This window comes from Miscanthus floridulus, chromosome 3, assembly GCF_019320115.1.
Source record: "Miscanthus floridulus cultivar M001 chromosome 3, ASM1932011v1, whole genome shotgun sequence".
NCBI lineage: Eukaryota > Viridiplantae > Streptophyta > Magnoliopsida > Poales > Poaceae > Miscanthus > Miscanthus floridulus.
In genome coordinates this window covers 142,367,939-142,374,598 of record NC_089582.1, presented here as the reverse complement: position 1 = coordinate 142,374,598, position 6,660 = coordinate 142,367,939, and the positions used below count along the sequence as shown (strand labels likewise).

General features: G+C 54.0%; 1 non-coding gene across 1 annotated transcript; it reads right to left on the bottom strand.

Moving 5' to 3' along the window:
* Positions 1-5,791: 5,791 nt before the first annotated feature.
* On the bottom strand, positions 5,792-5,863 carry TRNAH-GUG (transfer RNA histidin (anticodon GUG)). The gene has a single exon. It is a non-coding gene; the product is annotated as a tRNA-His (tRNA).
* Positions 5,864-6,660: the final 797 nt, after the last annotated feature.

Here is a 6,660-nt window from a genome sequence, read left to right as displayed (position 1 = left end):
GCGATTGGAGGACGCGAGTTGGGTCGGGATGTAGAGGTGCAGGCAGTCCTGACGCACTTGGAGAGTGCAGCCGTCGGCCCTCGTCGCCTTCCTCTTACCCAACGTGCCCGTCGGCTTGGTAGTATGCCCCGCCCGGAATAGGTGGAGCCATAACTCCCAATGGGGAGCAATCCCCAAATACCCCTCGTAGACGGCAACAAAGATAGCTGCCTGAGCGATGGAGTTGGGATTGAAGTTGTGGAGCTCCACGCCGTAGTAGTGCGGGAGCGCCCGCATGAACCGGTCCGCTGGGACGCCGAGGCCACGCTTGTGAAAGGAGACAAAGCTCACGACATAGCCATCGCGAGGCCTCAGCTCTGGCTCGCCGTACGAAGCAATCCACTCTGGCCTGGTGGGGTCTGTCACCGGGCGAAGGAGTCCATCGTCGACAAGCGACTGAAGCATCTCCTCGGTGACGTCCGACAGGTCCTAGGGGTCCGCCTCGACAACGACGATGTCGCCGGCCATGGGTGCGATGGAGGAATCAGGTGCGGCGGTGAGTTTTTTCTCTCTCTCCCATGCTCTTGCTTTTTTCTCGCTTTCTCCCTAGGCTCGCTCTTCTCTCCTCTTCTTCTCGGCACCCGCTGCTCTAGCGACGGCTCGACGGAGGCGGTGCTAATGCAGGCAAGGTAAGACGAGGAGGGGCGAGACTCGTTGGGTATTTATGCAGGGAGGAGGCGAAACAAACGGGCGACGAAATCAGGGAGTTTTCCCCCCGATCCGGCGCAGTTAACCATGAGCCAATTTCACCGGCCCACGCGCCCATGTCCCCCGCATTAAATGTGAGGACAGTTACGTCCCATCCACCACGTCACGCTCGGCCGCTATGGCAGCAGGCGTCGTTTCGTCTCCCCATGAAACCGCCTCAAAAGGCGCGCCACCCATTGCCGAGCCAATAGGGAAGATATTCCCCGCGGCCTATTCCTTTCGTATAAAGGAACCAGGCTCTGAACTTATTACGATCCAGGGGTTCGAAGGCTGGGCCCCAAAGGGTTTCGATAGCCGCCCTAGGATAATAGAGTTAGGGATGACCGCGGGCGAGCCTATACGGAGCCGAGGCCCAAGCAAGCGAAATGCTTGGGACGCCCAAAGTCGCGTTCGAGATCGGCAAGAAAGTCTCCGAATGGGATCCCACCGTAGGGAGGCACCGAGCCACCGAGGCCCAGCGAACGGCCTCGGCACCCACTAGAGACATCCTCTGGTACTCTTGGAGTGTGTCTCTGGACCGCTAGCCGTCCCCTAGCGAACGGGGTTCGGGCCTCCACTCGGACTACCCGATAACAGCTCACCGGAAGTGCCACCGCTCGTGCCCACCGAGGGTAGCGAGGCACATTCCACCCCTCCTTCCGAGCGAAAAGGAAGTGTGAGGGTCGCACAAAAAGTCAGGGGAACCCCCGACGGCCTTCTCGCTCTATGCAGAGGCTAAGGGGCTCTTCCTGCAACCTTGCCGAGACCCAGCGACCCCGGCTCGCACTCAAAGGGGCTCGGCAAAACAAACCCTCTTTCCAAGCGAAAAGGAAGCGTGAGGGTCGTACAAAAAGACAGGGAAGCTCCTGACGGCCCTCTCACCCTGTGTAGAGGCTAGGGGGCTCTTCCTGCAAATACGTCGAGACCCCACAACCCGGGCTCGCGCCCAAAAGGGGCCTCGGCAAACAAACCCTCACGCGCGAGGGGCGTATAAAAAGCCAGGGGAACTCCCGACGGCCCTCTCGCTCCACGCAGAGGCTAGGGGCTCTTCCTGCAACCTTGCCGAGACTAGAATGGGCTCGGCAAACAAACCCTCCGTCCCAACAAAAAGGATATGTGAGGGTCGGATGAAAAAGTCAAGGGACCCTCGACCGCCCTCTTGCTCTAGGCGGAGGCTCGGGGGCTCCTCTTGCACCCAAGACCAAGACAAACGGTCCAAGCCCACGCTAGAGGTTTCATTACAAAACACGATAAAGGGCACCGAGCCCGTTACGGTCCAGGGGTTCAAAGGCTAGGCCTCCAAGAGGTTTCGATAGCCGCCTCAGGGCAACAGAGTCAGGGAAGACTTCGGGGCGAGCCTACGAATGGCCGAGGCCCGAGCGAGCAATCGCTCGGGGCGTCCTAAGTCGTGTCCAAGACCGGCAGGGAAGTCTCCGAATGGGATCCCACCGTAGGGAGGCACCAAGCCACCGAGGCCCAGCGAACGGCCTCGACACCCACTAGAGAAACCCTCTGGTACTCTTGGAGTGCGTCTCTGGACCACTAGCCGTCCCCGAGCGAACGGGGTACGGGCCTCCACTCGGACTCACCTGATAACAGCTCACCGGAAGTGTCCACGCTCGCGCCCATCGAGGGTAGCCTGGCACATTCCACCCCTCGTTCCGAACGAAAAGGAAGCGTGAGGGTCGTACCCAAAGTCAGGGGGACCCCTGACGGACCTCTCGCTCCGTGCGGAGGCTAGAGGGCTTTTCCTACAGCCTCGTCGAGACCCCCGCAACCCGAACTTGCGCTTATGGGCTCGGCAAATGCGATAAAAACTACTCGCTCAAACGCGAAAATGAAAAAAAGCCCCTGGAGGAGTAACTCCACTCCTCTAGGGCCTCGGGGGCTACACCCGGCGGGTGCGCTCGCGCGCACCCACCGGAACCTCAAGAAACAAAACCCAATTCCTACAGGAGCGGGTATAAACCAAGCCTCGGCAAACCCTCAGGGAGAGTGCACGCACTCCCCCGGAGGCTTAGGGGCTACTGTCGGGTACCTTAGAACGGGATACCCCGAGCGAACAATCAAATGGGTCACTTAAGTCCCATCAAAAAATAAAGCTAGAAGGTAAGCCGTGGGCCCCTCACCCACCACGTCCGAGCCCACCAGGCCCTCCGCCTCGCCTCGAGCCTCGCGCAGGAGGTCTCGGCGTCCTGACGCAATCTCCGCCTCGCGCGAGGCTCTCCACGGAAGGCCTCGGCAGGGGGTGCATTCTCTGTATCGCGCGAGGACTCTCACGGAAGGCCTCGGCAAGGAGTCCGATCTTCGTCTCGTGCGAGGCTCCGCTCTCCGTCCCGCGCGAGGCCTCATTCTCCGTATCGCGCGAGACCAGCTTATCCATAGTCTGTCGCCCCCGCCTCGGCCGGTCTTCCCGACAGCACGTCATGTCTCATTAATACTTCAACCACTCCCGCAATCTCAGCCAGACGATGGCTCAACGCCACAGAATGGCCGACGGGACCTGAGGTCGCATCAACGCCATACCGACTGGGACAGGGCACGGCGGGGATTACCGGCCACTGTGTTCTGACGCTGTGCCCACGATCAGCGCCCACACTGCACTGTGCCCCGCGATCCCCACCTCGAAAACAACGCGACATGGACAACTTGGCCCGGGTTATCACCGCCTCCAAGCCGGCGCACCAGATCAGTCGCCCACTCGGGGCCTCGGCACTGTGCTCCAAGGTCTCGGCTATCTCGGGGTTTGTGCCCGCCGAGACCCCCCATTGCGGTGCAGCCTCGGCACCGACCAAGCCTCGGCCTCGCGCATAGTCCGTCCACAGCGGTTTGCACGTCCACCGCCGCACCCACTCCGAGGCAGTCCTAGGGCTCTCACGACGCACAGGATCGGATGGGACTAGCACGCCACCCCAGTGCTCCAAGGACGGACCACTCCAACAACCACTCCGACGACCACGCCGCCACAGGAACAGGCCACAGGGCTCGGACATGCCGCCCCTGTTGGCACGACGCCGCATAGTTAACACGTGTACTGTCCTTGTCCTCCCTTCAACTATAAAAGGAGAGGACTTGGGCCACTTAGGGGGGGACTCAAAGAGAAGAACACCTTGTAACACACACACGCACACATCCCAGCCGCCTGAGAGCAACGTCTCAAGCGGCACACACGACACCTTGCCGAGACCTGGGACTAGCTCCCTCTCTCCCCTAGCTTGTAACCCCCTACTACAAGCATTTCGGTGCAAGGAATACAAGATCGATCTCTCAGACTGGACGTAGGACATCGATTGCCTGAACCAGTATAAACCTTGTGTCTCTTTGCATCACCATCCGGGATTAGGGGCACACAGTTCAAATTCACTGGTTGGTTGAGGACCCCCCGGTCCGAAACACCGACAACATTTATCTGCAAAACTATGACTTTTTCTGCTATAATTTGGAGTGCTTTTTAAACAAGTATTTTTATTAACAGTAGATAGATCCAAACTTAATGTTTCAGCAACCATTTTCCCTGTTGATTTCAGATTGATTGACATTTTGTTTCCACATCCTAGGCGCCTGTGTGGCTCCAGCCTTCATCTGTGCCACTTCAATAGGTATGTTTCTCTTGCACACAAACAGAAGGCGTGTGCCTGTCTCTTCAGCATCCCACTTCATTTGGTCCTCTGAACCCCCATTCTCTGCTTTTGTTTCCTACCAGAATATGTGCTCCTTACAGTGAACAGTGCATAAAAACAACCAAACGCCAACATCTATAGCCCGTTTCGTTGGTCTGGATTTGTATGGGATTAAACTCTAAGGACTCTTTGGATCATGAATCTAGCACATGATAATTGTACATGAATGTGTAACTTTGAAATTAGTTGAGACACCTGCATTTGTTACCTTAGGTTCACATAATGACCACATTTACTTTGCTTTGTTCCGAAGCTGTAGTTGGACCTTAATGAAGTGTGAAATATCGATCTGATGATTCATATTGTCTTTGAGATTGTATGGAGAGAAGATAAGACAGTTGTAAACATTGTCAAAACATGTTTTCTATTTACAACACATACACTTACCCGACGTACGTAAGGGCGCACGCATTCCACTAGTAAAAACACAAGGTGGCTGGTAGCCGGCGTGTGTGCCTGCTGTGCTGCCTGCCCTTGGATCGCGGCGATGCCCACTGCAGCCCGAGCTCCCAAAATCTTGGTCAAAGTTAGGCATGCAGCATGCTCCGCTGCTCATCTGTCCACCACCACCAGCTGATGCAACAATAACCACTCTACTAGCTATAGGACAATTAGACCTTGTTTAGATTAAGTTTTTTCACTCTCTCTCCATCACATCAAATCTTTGGATACATGTATGGAGTATTAAATGTAGATAAAAAAACTAATTATATAGTTTGATTGTAAATTACGAGACGAATCTTTTGAGTCTGGTTAGGCCATGATTGGACAATAATTGTCAAATACAAACGAAAGTGCTATAGTGCCAAATACTGATTCCCAACCATCATCTAAACAAGGCCTAGAGTACTCCTACCACAGTGCGCTAACTACTAACTAGGAGCACCAGAAGCCCCGATTAGGACCGCATGCTTTGCAGAATTGCGATGCACCCGAGCGGCTAGCTGGTCAGGCCAGGCCTTAATAATTCGAGTGGCCAATCTATGTGCCTGTCTCATCGGGTGTGTGTGTGTTCGTTGAGCTGAAACGGAGGCGGGCTTGGTTGCTCGCGTCGTCAGATCAGCAGCTCCATCCTCATCGGCGCCCAGTGAAATCCCCGTCCGAGCGGCGAGCGGCGGCCAACACAACAGAACGGCGCACGTGTCCTTGTGCTGCCGTGTCTGTAGCCAGGGGCCAGGGCCCAAGGGGTGGGTGAACTGAACCGAGGCGTGCTTCGTTCAGGCGAGCTCGAGCGTTGCTGTGTGGTCACGTGCTCGTGTCTGGATCTCCAATGCTGCTCGGCTCTCGCGTGCGTCGGTGCATCGCTGCCGGCTCTGGCTACGCCGCCGCCGTGCTGCCGCAGTACCGCCACAACGTGGAATTCTCACAAAAAAACCAAAACAAATTGTGGCTGCTGGGATTCGAGCCCAGGTCTCCACGGCCACAACGTGGAATTCTCACCACTAAACTACAGCCACATTTGGTGCTCTGAGCATGGATTCACAGTTTTTAACTCTTATATATTCTTTAGTGGATGATTATGTAAGCTAATCATTTTATAAATTATAAACATAAGGTTTCTGTTTCCACCTTTTTTACTTGTTTTTTGTTCCATTTCGATACCACTTTAGTATTCTCCACCAAAATTCTATACTTTAGGTGTCACGGCAAATACGCATTGTATAGCCGCTATAGGATAAACTTTGTATCGCATGACCTATAAGCTATGAGCTGATCACCGAACATGGACAATGACTTCGAGTCCTTGATACTAAAAGCCTAAAACCAGGTTCAGCTTCGTGCTGTAACCCTACACTAGTGCAGTGCACTGCATTGGCTGATAATGCAAGCATAAAATTCAGTTTAACTTCGTGTTTGTATACTCTGCATTGACTGATACATAAAGTAGGATGGTTCAACAAAGTGCGAGAGACACATTTTTATCGGGCAGCACTGTTTCTATTAATATAGCGCAAAAAACACAAGATTATGACCCTAAGAGACCATAACTAGGAAAGTGAAAAGAAACTAGCAACACAAAAAAAACATGGACAGCTAATATTTTACACTATGGTTTCTTAAACTTTTTATTTATAGATTCTCAATTGGGTCCTTGATCCAAAAAAGTGATTATTTGAGTCCTTAGTTTACTGTTAACTCTCACTTGGGTTCTCAAACTAAAAAAAAGTGATCACCTAAGCCTGTTCGCTTGGTCGTATTTGGCTTATCAGTCAAAAACAGTATTTTTCTTTCACACCAAACCAGCCAACAGTAC